Raw genomic sequence first — 15,070 nt, forward strand, 5'->3', positions numbered from 1 at the left:
AACAGCGGGAGGCAAGGCAGCGCAGTCCTAATTGGAGGCGGTATCAGCGGTGTTATTTAAACAGCGGGCGACCAGGCCGCGCGGACCTAATTGGAGGCAGTATCAGCGGTGGTATTTAAACCATGGGAGACCAGGCAGCGCGTATCTAATTGGAGGCGGTATCAGCGGTGGAATATAAACAGCAGGAGACAAGGCAGCATGGACCTAATTGGAGGCAGTATCAGCGGCGGTATTTAAACAGCGGGAGGCCGGGCAGCGTGGACCTAATTGGAGACGTTATCAGTGGTGGTATTTAAACAGCGGGGGACCAGGCAGCATGAACTAATTGGAGGGGGTATCAGCGGCGGCGGTATTTAAATAGCGGGAGACCGGGCTTCACGACCTAATTGGAGGCGGTATCAGTTGCCGTATTTAAGCAGCAGGAGACCAGGCAGCGTGGACCTAATTGGAGGCAGTATTAGCGGCGGTATTTAAACAGCCCGGGACCAGGTCGTGCGCACCTAATTAGAGGCGGTATTGGCGGGGGTATTTATCAGCGGGAGACCGGTCAGCGCGGACCTAATTGGATGCGGTATTAGCGGCGATATTTAAATAGTGGGAGAGCGGGCAACATGGACGTAATTGGAGGCGATATCAGCGGCGGTATTTAAACAGCACGGGACCAGGCTGTGCGCACCAAATTAGAGGCGGTATCAGCGGCGGCATTTGAACAACGGGAGACCAGGCAGGGCGGACATAATTGGAGGAGGCATCCGCGTCGGAATTTAAACAGCGGGAGACCAGGCAGCGAGGACCTAATTGGAGGCGGTATCAGCGGCGGTATTTAAACAGCACGGGACCAGGCCCTGCGCAGCTAATTAGAGGCGGTATCAGCGGTGGCATTTGAACAACGGGAGACCAGTCAGGGCGCACATAATTGGAGGCGGCATCCGCGTCGGATTTTAAACAGCGAGAGACCAGACAGCGAGGATGTAATTGGAGGCAGTATCAGCGGCGGTATTTAAACAGCGGGAGTCCGGGCAGCGCCGACCTAATTGAAGGCGGTATCAGCGGCGGTATTTAAACAGCGGGGGACCACGCAGCACGGACCTAATTGGAGGCTGGATCAACGGTGGTATTTAAACAGCGGAAGACCAGGCAGCATGGACCTAATTGGAGGCGTTATCAACGGCGGTATTTACACAGCGCGGGACCAGGCAGCGTGGACCTAATTGGAGGCGGTATCTGCGGCGATATTTAAACAGCGGGGGACCAGGCAGCGCCGACCTAATTGGAGGCGGTATCAGCGGCGGTATTTAAACAGCGGGGGACCAGGCAGCGTGGACCTAATTGGAGGCGTTATCAGCGGCGGTATTTAAACAGTGGGAGACCAGGCAGCGCTGGACCTAATTGGAGGTGGTATCAGCGACGATATTTAAACAGCGGGAAACCGGGCAGCATGGACCTAATTGGAGGCGGTATCAGCGACAGTATTTAAACAGCGGGAGACCAGGCAGCGTGGACCTAATTGGAGGCGGTATCAGCGGCGGTATTTAAACAGTGGGAGACCAGGCAGCACGTACCTAATTGCAGGCGGTATCAGCGACAGTATTTAAACAGCCGTGACCAGGCAGCACGGACCTAATTGCAGGCGATATCAGCGGCGGCGGTATTTAAATAGCGGGAGACCAGGCAGCACGGACCTAATTGAATGCGGTATCAGCAGCGGTATTTCAACAGCGGGAGACCAGGCAGCGCTGGACCTAATTGGAGGTGGTATCAGCAGCTGTATTTGAACAGCGGGAGACCAGGCAGCACGGACCTAATTGGAGGCGGTATCAGCGACGGAATATAAACAGCGGGAGACAAGGCAGTACGGACCTAATTGGAGGTGGTATCAGTGGTCGTATTTAAACAGCGGGGTCCAGGCAGCACAAACTAATTGGAGGCGGTATCAGTGGCGGCGGCATTTAAATAGCGGGAGACTGGACTGCGTGGACCTAATTGGAGGCGGTATCAGAGACGGCGGTATTTAAATAGCGGGAGATCAGGCAGCGCGGACCTAATTGGAGGCGGTATCAGCGGCGGTATTTAAACAGCGGGGGACCGAGCAGCATGGACCTAATTGGAGGCGGTATCAGCGGCGGTATTTAAACAGCGGGGGACCGGGCAGCATGGGCCTAATTGGAGGCGCTATCAGCGGTGGTATTTAAACAGCGGGAGACCAGGCATGATGGCCCTAATTGGAGGCGGTATCAGCGGCGATATGTAAACAGCAGGAGACCAGGCAGCCCGGACCTAATTGGAGGCAATATCAGCGGCAGTGGTTAAACAGGCGGGAGACCGAGCAGAGCGGACCTAATTGGAGGCGATGTCAGCGGCGGTATTTAAACAGCGGGAGACCAGGCAGCGTGGACCTAATTGGAGATGGTATCAGCGGCAGTATTTAAACAACGGGAGCCCGGGCCTAATTGGAGGCAGTATCATTGACGGTGCTAATACAGCGGGAGACAAGTCAGCGCTGACCTAATTGGAAGCGGTATCAGCGGCGGTATTTAAACAGCGGAGACCAGGCAGCGCGGACCTAATTGGTGGCATTGTCCGCGGTGGTATTTAAACAGCAGGAGACCAGGCAGCGCGGACCTAAGTGGTGGCGGTATCATGGGCGGTATTTAAACAGCGGAGACCGGGCAGCATGGAGCTAATTGGAGGCGTTATCAGCGGTGGCATTTAAACAGCGGTAGACTGGGCAGCGCGGACCTAATTGGAGGCGGTATCAGCGGCGGTATTTAATCAGCGGGAGACCAGGTAGCGCGGACCTAATTGGAGGCAGTATCAGCGGCAGTGTTTAAACAGCGAGGGACCAGGCAGCGTGGACCTAATTGGAGGCGGTATCAGCAGCGGCGGTATTTGAACAGCAGAAGTCCAGGCAGTGCCGCCCTAATTGGAGGCGGTATCAGCGGCAGTATTTAAACAGCGGCAGAACAGACTGTGCAGACCTAATTGGAGGCGGTATCAGTGGAGGTATTTAAGCAGCGGAAGACCGGGCAGCGCGGACCTAATTGAAGGCGGTATCAGCGGAGGTATTTATATAGTGGGAGACCAGGCAGCGCGGGCCTAATTGGAGGGGATATCAGTGGCGGTATTTAACCAGCGGGAGACCAGACAGCGTGGACATAAGTTGAGGCGGTATCACCGGCGGTATTTAAACAGCGGGAGACCAGGCTGCGTGGACCTAATTGGAGGCAATATCAGCGGCGGCATTTTAACAGCGGGAGACCAGGAAGCACGGGCCTAATTGGAGGAGGTATCAGCGGCGGTATTTTAACAGCAGGAGACTAGGCAGCGCGGACCTAATTGGAGGCGGTATCAGCAGCGGTATTTAAATAACGAGGAACCAGGCAGCACGGACCTAATTGCAGGCGATATCAGCGGCGGCGGTATTTAAATAGCGGGAGACCAGGCAGCACGGACCTAATTGAATGCGGTATCAGCAGCGGTATTTCAACAGCGGGAGACCAGGCAGCGCTGGACCTAATTGGAGGTGGTATCAGCAGCTGTATTTGAACAGCGGGAGACCAGGCAGCACGGACCTAATTGGAGGCGGTATCAGCGACGGAATATAAACAGCGGGAGACAAGGCAGTACGGACCTAATTGGAGGTGGTATCAGTGGTCGTATTTAAACAGCGGGATCCAGGCAGCACAAACTAATTGGAGGCGGTATCAGCGGCGGCGGCATTTAAATAGCGGGAGACCGGACTGCGTGGACCTAATTGGAGGCGGTATCAGAGGCGGCGGTACTTAAATAGCGGGAGATCAGGCAGCGCGGACCTAATTGGAGGCGGTATCAGCGGCGGTATTTAAACAGCGGGGGACCGAGCAGCATGGACCTAATTGGAGGCGGTATCAGCGGCGGTATTTAAACAGCGGGGGACCGGGCAGCATGGGCCTAATTGGAGGCGCTATCAGCGGTGGTATTTAAACAGCGGGAGACCAGGCATGATGGCCCTAATTGGAGGCGGTATCAGCGGCGATATGTAAACAGCAGGAGACCAGGCAGCCCGGACCTAATTGGAGGCAATATCAGCGGCAGTGGTTAAACAGGCGGGAGACCGAGCAGAGCGGACCTAATTGGAGGCGATGTCAGCGGCGGTATTTAAACAGCGGGAGACCAGGCAGCGTGGACCTAATTAGAGATGGTATCAGCGGCAGTATTTAAACAACGGGAGCCCGGGCCTAATTGGAGGCAGTATCATTGACGGTGCTAATACAGCGGGAGACAAGTCAGCGCTGACCTAATTGGAAGCGGTATCAGCGACGGTATTTAAACAGCGGAGACCAGGCAGCGCGGACCTAATTGGTGGCATTGTCCGCGGTGGTATTTAAACAGCAGGAGACCAGGCAGCGCGGACCTAAGTGGTGGCGGTATCATGGGCGGTATTTAAACAGCGGAGACCGGGCAGCATGGAGCAAATTGGAGGCGTTATCAGCGGTGGCATTTAAACAGCGGTAGACTGGGCAGCGCGGACCTAATTGGAGGCGGTATCAGCGGCGGTATTTAATCAGCGGGAGACCAGGTAGCGCGGACCTAATTGGAGGCAGTATCAGCGGCAGTGTTTAAACAGCGAGGGACCAGGCAGCGTGGACCTAATTGGAGGCGGTATCAGCAGCGGTGGTATTTGAACAGCAGAAGTCCAGGCAGTGCCGCCCTAATTGGAGGCAGTATCAGCGGCAGTATTTAAACAGCGGCAGAACAGACTGTGCAGACCTAATTGGAGGCGGTATCAGTGGAGGTATTTAAGCAGTGGAAGACCGGGCAGCGCGGACCTAATTGAAGGCGGTATCAGCGGAGGTATTTATATAGTGGGAGACCAGGCAGCGCGGGCCTAATTGGAGGGGATATCAGTGGCGGTATTTAACCAGCGGGAGACCAGACAGCGTGGACATAAGTTGAGGCGGTATCACCGGTGGTATTTAAACAGCGGGAGACCAGGCTGCGTGGACCTAATTGGAGGCAATATCAGCGGCGGCATTTTAACAGCGGGAGACCAGGAAGCACGGGCCTAATTGGAGGAGGTATCAGCGGCGGTATTTTAACAGCAGGAGACTAGGCAGCGTGGACCTAATTGGAGGCGGTATCTGCACCGATATTTTAATAGCGGGAGACCGGGCAGCGCGGACCTAATTGGAGGCGGTATCAGCAGCGGTATTTAAATAACGAGGAACCAGGCAGCACGGACCTAATTGGAGGTGGTATCAGCGGCGGTATTTAAACAGCGGGAGACCAGTCAGCGTGGACCTTTTTGGAGGTGGTATCAGTGGCGGTATTTAAACAGCGGGAGACCAGGCAGCGCCGACCTAATTGGAGGCGGGATATGCGGCGGTATTTAAACAGCGTGAGACCGGACCTAATTGGAGGCAGTATCAATGACGGTGCTAATGCAGCGGGAGACCAGTCAGCGCTGACCTAATTGGAGGCGGTATCAGCGGCGGTATTTAAACAGCGGAGACCAGGCACCACGGACCTAATTGGAGGTGGTATCAATGGCGGTACTTAAAGAGCGGGAGACCGGGCAGTGCGGACCTAATTAGAGGCATTGTCCGCGGTGGTATTTAAACAGCGGGAGACCAGGCAGCACGGACCTAAGTGGAGGCGGTATCATGGGCGGTATTTAAACAGCGGAGACCGGGCAGCACGAATCTAATTGGAGGCATTATCAGCGGCGGCATTTAAACAGCGGTAGACCAGGCAGCGCAGACCTAATTGGAGGCCGTACCAGCGGCGGTATTTAATCAGCGGGAGACCAGGAAGCGCGGACTGAATTGAAGGCAGTATCAGCGGCAGTGTTTAAACAGGCGGGAGGCGGGCAGAGCGGACCTAATTGGAGGCGGTATCAGCGGCGGTATTTAACCAGCGGGAGACCATGCAAAGCGGAGCTAATTGGAGGCGGTATCAATGGTGGCTGTAATTAAACAGCGGGAGATCAGGCAGCACGGACCTAATTGGAGGCGGTATCAGCGGCAGTATTTAAACAGCGAGGGACCAGGCAGCGTGGACCTAATTGGAGGCGGTATCACTGGCGGCGGTATTTGAACAGCAGGAGTGCAGGCAGTGCCGCCCTAATTGGAGGCGGTATCAGCAGCGATATTTGTTATGTATTGTGTGTTCTATTGTGTGTTCTCCTCCCACCTGTGGTGGCGCTGTCACAGTAGATAAATGTTTGGGTATTCTCTCGGTTAAGTTTAGCTCTCTTTGTTCGGAACTTCCCAGACATTCCTTTCCTTCCAATAAAGCACTTCATGTTTGAATCTCTGAGTTCTGAGTCCTAAATTGTGTCTAGGTAGAAAGGTACCGACACAACAAGTGGCAACGAGGAGCGGATGAATCTGCGTACGTTACGGGTGCAGTGAGTAAACAGAAAATTTAATTTGAAACGTGAGATGGCTACTATATTAGGAAACATCGGTGATTTTGATGAAAATGTGGAGCATATACGGAACGTTTTGACTATTTTGTATTGGCGAATGCGGTGGCAAATGAAAAGGTCGTGCCTACCTTTTTGAGTGTAATCGGGCCGAAGACTTTCAATTTACTTTGCAGCCTCGTGCAGCCAGATAAGCCAGGAACTAAAACATATAAGCAACTAGTGGAAATTCTTGGAGCACATTTTTCACCAAAACCTCTGGTTATTGCTGAGAGATTTAGATTTCACAAATGGAATCAAGAGGAGGGGGAATCAGTGACGATGTTTATTGCTGCTTTAAAAAGGTTGTCGGAACACTGCCAGTTCAAGGAGGTGCTGAATGACACCATTAGAGACAGACTTGTGTGTGGTCTGCAAAATGCAGCCACACTGAAGCGCCTTCTTACTGAGGACAACCTTACTCTTGAAAAGGCCATTGAAGTTAGTGTCTTCATGGAGATGGCGGAAAAGGAGGCTCACCAGTTGAGTTCAACAGGGAGAGTTCACAAGGTGTCGTCTGAGCCTAAAGGTGCGCGGAACGGCACATGTTACCGTTGTGGGAAAACGGGCCATCACGCTAATGACTGCTGGTGTACGGAGCTGGAATGCCGAACTTGTGGCAAAAAGGGTCACATTGAACGCGCCTGTAGAGGTAAAAAAAGAACAGACAGAGCTGGGAAGCATGGAAGCAAAATGTCTGTATTTGGACAAGAGAGGAAAAAGAGTGTTCATTCAGTGCAGTATGATGGAACAAGCAGAACAGAGGGGAGCGACACCTCTGAGGAGGAAGAGGTGCATATATTGACGGTTGCAGGTGGTTCAAATGGCTACTGGGTGTCACCACTGGTGGAGGGACAATCAGTGCGGATGGAGGTGGACCCAGGCGCGGCTGTGTCCCTTGTTTCAGACACTGTCTACAACAAAATGCTAAAGCATCTTACCCTTCAGCCAACAAATATTGTGCTAAAGACGTATACCGGCGAACCTGTGGCCATGAGAGGCGTCATTGAGGTGACAGTTAAATTGAACGGACAGACTGCAAAACTGCCACTATATGTGGTAAAGGGAAATTACCCATCGCTACTGGGACGTGCGTGGCTAGGGAAAATCACGCTGGACTGGCCTGCAGTCCGTATGATGTCAAAAGGGGAGTCAGGTCTGACTGCAGTGTTAAACAAACATGCAGAACTCTTCAATGGGGAAATTGGGAGCATGAAAAAGATCAGCGTGAGACTGGACATTAAACCTGACAGCAAGCCGAAGTTTCACAAAGCCCGACCTGTACCCTATGCAATTAGGCCAAAAGTTGAGGCTAACTTGGAGGACTTAGTCGAGAATGGAGTCCTGGAGCCTGTGAGCGTGAGCAAATGGGCCACACCCATTGTTCCTGTCCTGAAAAAGGATGGATCTGTTCGAATCTGCAGGGATTTTAAAGTGACTATTAACCCGGTGCTGTCTGTGGAACAGTACCCTCTTCCCCTCATTGATGATCTTTTTACGGGCCTGGCCGGGGGGCAAAAGTTCAGCAAAATAGACTTATGCCAGGCTTATCTACAAATGCATGTCGATGACAAATCAAAGGAGCTGCTGACAATTGTGACACACAAGGGGCTATACAGGTACTGCCGCCTTCCGTTTGGAATTACGTCGGCCCCTGCTCTGTTCCAAAGTGCAATGGATCAGATTTTGAGTGGACTGTCAGGAGTCCAGTGCTACCTGGATGACATCCTTGTCACTGGGACAAATGAGGAGGATCATCTTCTGAACTTGGATGCGACACTACAACGACTGAAAGAGTACGGACTCAGAGTTCGTAAAGACAAATGTGAATTCTTTCAGTCTTCAGTTGAGTACCTGGGGCATGTGATTGACGCCACTGGCCTGCATAAGGCGCCGCCAAAGGTCAAGGCGATCGTGGAGGCCCCAGCACCCCAGAATGTGAGCCAGTTACGTTCATTTCTGGGGCTACTTAACTACTATGGGAAGTTTATTCCAGACTTAGCAACATTGCTGAAGCCGTTACATCAGTTGCTATGTCAAGGCAAAACATGGAAATGGACTGAACTGTGCAACAAAGCTTTCGCCCAAGCAAAGAAAGCATTGCTGAATTCGGAGGTCCTGATACACTTCGACCCAAAGCTACCCGTACAGCTAGCATGTGATGCATCACCATATGGTGTGGGAGCAGTCATATCCCACATCATGCCTTCGGGTGAAGAGAAACCTATCGCCTTCGCATCACGCACCTTGAACAAGGCCGAGAGTAACTATGCGCAGACCGAGCGCGAGGCCTTGGGAATCGTTTTTGGAATTCGAAAATTTCATCAGTACCTGTTTGGGAGAAGGTTCACACTCCTGACAGACCACCGTCCATTGACTTCAATCTTCGGGCCCCACACCGGAATTCCGTCTCTCGCTGCAAGCAGGATGCAAAGGTGGGCTTTACTGTTGTCAGGACACACATACGACATCAAATATCGCAAATCAGACTTGCACGGCAACGCAGACGGTCTCTCGAGGCTACCCTTGCCTGTTACTCCCCCAGAGCCTCGTCAGATAGACATCTTCTACTTTAGACAAGTGGAGGGAGCACCTGTCACTGCAGTTCAGGTGCGAAGGTACACCCACAACGATCCAGTCCTGCCTGAGGTAATGGATGATGTCATTCGAGGGAGAGCGATAGGAGATTCTCCTAGTTTGAGACCTTACGTTTCAAAAAGAAATGAGCTCTCCGTCCAGGCAGGTTGTCTTCTTTGGGGATGCCGTGTCATCATTCCGCCACCTCTGAGGGAACCTATACTGCAACAACTTCATACAGGCCACAGTGGGATGGTTCGGATGAAGGAAATGGCAAGAAGCTACTTCTGGTGGCCAGGTCTCGATGGGAATATTGAGGAGAAAGCCAAAACATGTTCCCCATGTCAAAGGGTCTGGAATGTTCCACAGCTGGCAACCCTACACCCCTGGGATTGGCCTGCAGAAGTGTGGCAGCGAGTACATGTGGACTTCGCCGGTCCTTTCGAAGGGAAGATGTTTATGGTGGTTGTGGACGCTCGTAGCAAGTGGCCGGAGGTCGCTGTGATGAGGTCTACCACGGCAGAGAAAACAATTGAGAAACTTGGTGAGATGTTCAGCCGTTATGGCTCACCGGAACAACTCGTAAGTGACAACGGTCCACAATTTGTATCACAGGAGTTTGCAACCTTCCTGCATGTGAATGGTGTCCAACACATCAGGTCTGCGCCCTATCATCCCTCTACTAACGGCCTGGCAGAAAGGTTCGTGCAAACTTTGAAGCACGCCTTGAAGGCATCGCAAGGTCAGGGCTCCAACCACCAACGTCTGAACAGCTTCCTGTTGTCCTACAGGAACGAGCCGCATGCCACAACCAAAACTCTCCCCGCTTTGCTCATGATGAAGAGGCAGTTGCGGACAAGTTTTGACTTACTCAAACCTCCAAGGGCAGAGCAGGTTGTCCATCGTCAACAACAAGCTCAAGTTGAAAAGAGAGAGAAAAGAGCCAAGGAGAGACAGTTTCATCCGGGAGAGCACGTCCTAGCTCGAAACTACAACACTGGACCGAAATGGGTCTTGCTACGGTGATCGCGCAGACGGGCCCTGTGTCTTACACGGTTGAGACTGCTGAGGACGTCGTCTGGAGAAGACACACAGATCAACTGTTGCTAGGAGCAGAGACAGCCACAGAGGCTCCAACGGCTGGTTGGCCTGAACTGTTTCCGAATGATACCGCAAACCAGCATCCTTTGCCACAGTGCTCTTCTCCAACACAGGAAGTCAAAGAGACTGTTCCACCTGTGCAAACTCCTGACTTTCAACTGACACAGGCACCTTCTCCATCCAGGCCTGTGTCAATGCCTACTGCTGTGGAAGCCAGCGATGACCGCCGGTATCCTGTCAGAGAGTGGCGGCCTCCAAGATGCTTGGATCTGTAGGCTTAGTGACTTACCCACAAGACTGGGGCAGAATAAACCCCAGGGTAAAGTCAGGGTTTGATGCAGTCTACCTCTACCCTAGGTTCGTTGAGTGCATTGAAAGTAACTTACCTGTTGAGGAATAATGTGGACCTTCCATTTAAGAGGGGAGGAAATGTTATGTATTGTGTGTTCTATTGTGTGTTCTCCTCCCACCTGTGGTGGCGCTGTCACAGGAGATAAATGGTTGGGTATTCTCTCGGTTAAGTTTAGCTCTCTTTGTTCGGAACTTCCCAGAACTTCCTTACCTTCCAATAAAGCACTTCATGTTTGAATCTCTGAGTTCTGAGTCCTAAATTGTGTCTAGGTAGAAAGGTACCGACACAACAATATTTAAACAGTGGGAGAACAGGCAGCGCGGACCTAATTGGAGGCGGTATCAGCGGCAGTATTTAAACAGCGGGGGACCAGGCGGCACGGACCTAATTGACCTAATTGGAGGCGGTATCAGCGGCGGAATTTAAACAGTGGGACACCAGGCAGCACGGACCTAATTGGAGGCAGTATCAGTGGCTGTATTTAAGCAGCGGGGGACCAGGCAGCACGGACCTAATTGGAGGCGATATCAGCGGCGGTATTTAAACAACGGGAGACAAGGCAGCACGGACCTAATTGGAGACGGTATCAGCGGCGGTATTTAAACAGCAGAGACCAGGCAGCGCGGACCTAATTGGAGGCGGTATCAGCGACGGTATTTAAACAGCGGGAGCCCGGGCAGTGCAGACCTAATTGGAGGTAGTATCAGCGGCGGTATTTAAACAGCAGGAGACCAGGCAGCCCGGACCTAATTGGAGGCAGTATCAGCGGCTGAATTTTAACAGAACGAGACTAGGCAGCGTGGACCTAAGTGGAGGTGGTATCACCGGTGGTATTTAAACAGCGGGAGACCAGGCAGCGCAGACCTAATTGAAAGCGGTATCGGCGGTGGTATTTAAACAGCGGGAGACCAGGCAGAGCAGACCTAGTTGGAGGCAGTATCAATGACGGTGCTAAAACAGCAGGAGACAGTCAGCGCTGACCTAATTGGAGGCGGTATCAGCGGCGGTCTTTAAACAGCGGAGACCAGGCAGCGCGGACCTAATTGAAGGCGGTATCAATGGCAGTACTTAAAGAGCGGGAGACCGGGCAGCGCGGACCTAATTGGAGGCATTGTCCGTGGCAGTATTTAAACAGCGGGAGACCAGGCAGCGCGGACCTAATTGGAGGCGGTATCAGCGGCGGTGTTTAAACAGCGGAGACTGGGCAGCACGGAGCTAATTGGAGGCATTATCAGCGTTGGCATTTAAACAGCGGTACACTGGGCAGCGCGGACTTAATTGGAGGCGGTATCAGTGGCGATATTTAAACAGTGGAAACCAGGCAACGCTGACCTAATTGGAGGCAGTACCAGTGGCGGTATTTAAACAGAATGAGACCGCACAGCGCGGACCTAATTGGAGCCCATATCAGCGGCGATATTTAAACAGGCGGGAGACCGGGCAGAGCGGACCTAATTGGAGGCGGTATCACCGGCGGTATTTAGTCAGCGGGAGACCAGGTAGCGCGGACCTAATTGGAGGCAGTATCAGTGGCGGTATTTAAACAGAATGAGACCGCGCAGCGCGGACCTAATTGGAGTCCATATCAGCGGCGATATTTAAACAGGTGGGAGACCGGGCAGAGCGGACCTAATTGGAGGCGGTATCACCGGCGGTATGTAGTTAGCGGGAGACCAGGCAGAGCGGACCTAATTGGAGGCGGTATCAATGGTGGCTGTAATTAAACAGCGGGAGACCAGGCAGCATGGACCTAATTGGAGGCGGTATCAGCGGCAGTATTTAAACAGCGAGGGTCCAGGCAGCGTGGACCTAATTGGAGGCAGTATCAGCGGCGGCGGTATTTGAACAGCAGGAGTCCGGGCAGTGCCGCTCTAATTGGAGGTGGTATCAGCAGCGATATTTAAACAGCGAGAGACCAGGCAGCGAAGACCTAATTGGAGATGGTATCAGCGGCGGTATTTAAACAGCGGGAGACCAGGCAGCGCGGATCTAATTGGTGGCGATATCAACAGCGGTGGTATTTAAACAGTGGGAGACCGGGCAGCGCCGACCTAATTGGAGGCGGTATCAGCGGCTGTATTTAAAAAGTGGGAGACCAGGCAGCACGGACCTAATTGGAGGCAATATCAGCGGCAGCGATATTAAAACACCGGGAGACCAGGCAGAGCGGACCTAATTGGAGGCGGTATCAGCGGCGTTATTTAAGCAGCGGGTGACCAGGCAGCGCAGACCTAATTGGAGGCAGTATCAGCGACGGAATATAAACAGCGGGAGACAAGGCAGCACGGACCTAATGAGAGGCAGTATCAGCAGCGGTATATAACCAGCGGGAGACCAGGCAGCGTGGACATAATTGGGGACGTTATCAGTGGTGGTATTTTAATAGCGGGGGACCAGGCAGCACAAAATCATTGGAGGCGGTATCAGCGGCGGCGGTATTTAAATAGCGGGAGACCGGGCTGCACGGACCTAATTGGAGGCGGTATCAGCGGCGGTATTTAAACAGCCAGAGACCAGGCAGCGCGGTCCTAATTGGAGGCGGTATCAGTGGCCGTATTTAAGCAGCAGGAGACCAGAGAGCGTGGACCTAATTGGAGGCGGTATCAGCGGTGGTATTTAAACAGTACGGGACCAGGCCGTGCGCACCTAATTAGAGGCGGTATCAGTGGCGATATTTAGCTGCGGGAGACCGGTCAGCGCGGAACTAATTGGATGCGGTATTAGTGCCGGTATTTAAACAGCGGGAGACTAGTCAGCGCGGACCTAATTGGTGGCGGTATCAGCGACGGTGTTTAAACAGTGGAGACCGGGCAGCGCGGACCTATTTGGAGGCGGTATCAGCGGCGGTATTTAAGCAGTGGGAGACAAGGCAGCACGGACCTAATTGGAGGCAGTATCAGCAGCGGTATATAAACAGCGGGAGACCGGGCAGCCTGGACCTAATTGGAGACGTTATCAGTGGTGGTATTTAAACAACGGGGTACCAGGCAGCACAAACTAATTGCAGGCGGTATCAGCGGCGGCGGTATTTAAATAGCCGGAGACCAGGCAGCGCGGACCTAATTGGAGGCGGTATCAGCGGCGGTATTTAAACAGTGCGGGACCAGGCCAAGCACACCTAATTAGAGGTGGTATCGGCGATGATATTTAGCAGCGGGAGACCGGTCAGCACGGAACTAATTGGAGGCAGTTTCTGCGACGGCATTTGAACAATGGGAGACCAGGCAGGGCGGACATAATTGGAGGCAGTATCAGCGGCGGTATTTAAACAGCGGGAGACCAGGCAGCGCGGACCTAATTGGAGGCGGTATCAGCGACGGAATATAAACAGCGGGAGACAAGGCAGCACGGACCTCATGAGAGGCAGTATCAGCAGCGGTATATAACCAGCGGGAGACCGGGCAGCGTGGACATAATTGGAGGCGATATCAGTGGTGGTATTTAAACAGCGGGAGACCGGGCAGCACAGACCTAATTGGAGACGTTATCAGTGGTGGTATTTTAATAGCGGGGGACCAGGCAGCACAAAATCATTGGCGGCGGTATCAGCGGCGGCAGTATTTAAATAGCGGGAGACTGGGCTGCACGGACCTAATTGGAGGCGGTATCAGCGGCGGTATTTAAACAGCCAGAGAGCAGGCAGCGCGGTCCTAATTGGAGGTGGTATCAGCGGCGATATTTAAACAGCAGGAGACCGGGCAGCGCGGAACAAATTCAAGGCGGTATCAGAGGCAATATTTAAACAGCAGGAGACCAGGCAGCATGGACCTAATTGGAGGTGGTATCAGCTGCGGTACTTAGCAGCGGGAGACCAGGCAGCACGGACCTAATTGGAGGCGGTATCAGTGGCCGTATTTAAGCAGCAGGAGGCCAGAGAGCATGGACCTAATTGGAGGCGGTATCAGCGGTGGTATTTAAACAGCACGGGACCAGGCCGTGCGCACCTAATTAGAGGCGGTATCAGTGGCGATATTTAGCTGCGGGAGACCGGTCAGCGCGGAACTAATTGGATGCGGTATTAGTGCCGGTATTTAAACAGCGGGAGACCAGTCAGCGCCGACCTAATTGGAGGCGGTATTAGCGGCGGTATTTAAACAGCGGGAGACCGGGCAGCGCAGACCTAATTGGAGGCGGTATCAGCAGCGGTATTTAAACAGTGGAAACCAGGCATCGCTGACCTAATTGGAGGCGGTATCAGTGGCGGTATTTAAACAGAATGAGGCCATGCAGCGCGGACCTAATTGGAGTCCATATCAGCGGCGATATTTAACAGCACGGGACCAGGCCGTGCGCACCTAATTAGAGGTGGTATCAGCGGCGATATTTAGCAGTGGGAGACCGGTCAGCGCGGAACTAATTGGATGCGGTATTATTGCCGGTATTTAAACAGCGGGAGACTAGTCAGCGCGGACCTAATTGGTGGCGGTATCAGCGACGGTGTTTAAACAGTGGAGACCGGGCAGCGCGGACCTATTTGGAGGCGGTATCAGCGGTGGTATTTAAATGGCGGGAGACCAGGCAGCGCGGACCTAATTGGAGGCGGCATCAGCGACGGAATATAAACAGCGGGAGACAAGGCAGCACGGACCTAATTG

The sequence above is a fragment of the Somniosus microcephalus genome, chromosome 8 (genome assembly GCF_052327205.1).
Source record: "Somniosus microcephalus isolate GS21.2 chromosome 8, FLI_Smic_1.0, whole genome shotgun sequence".
NCBI lineage: Eukaryota > Metazoa > Chordata > Chondrichthyes > Squaliformes > Somniosidae > Somniosus > Somniosus microcephalus.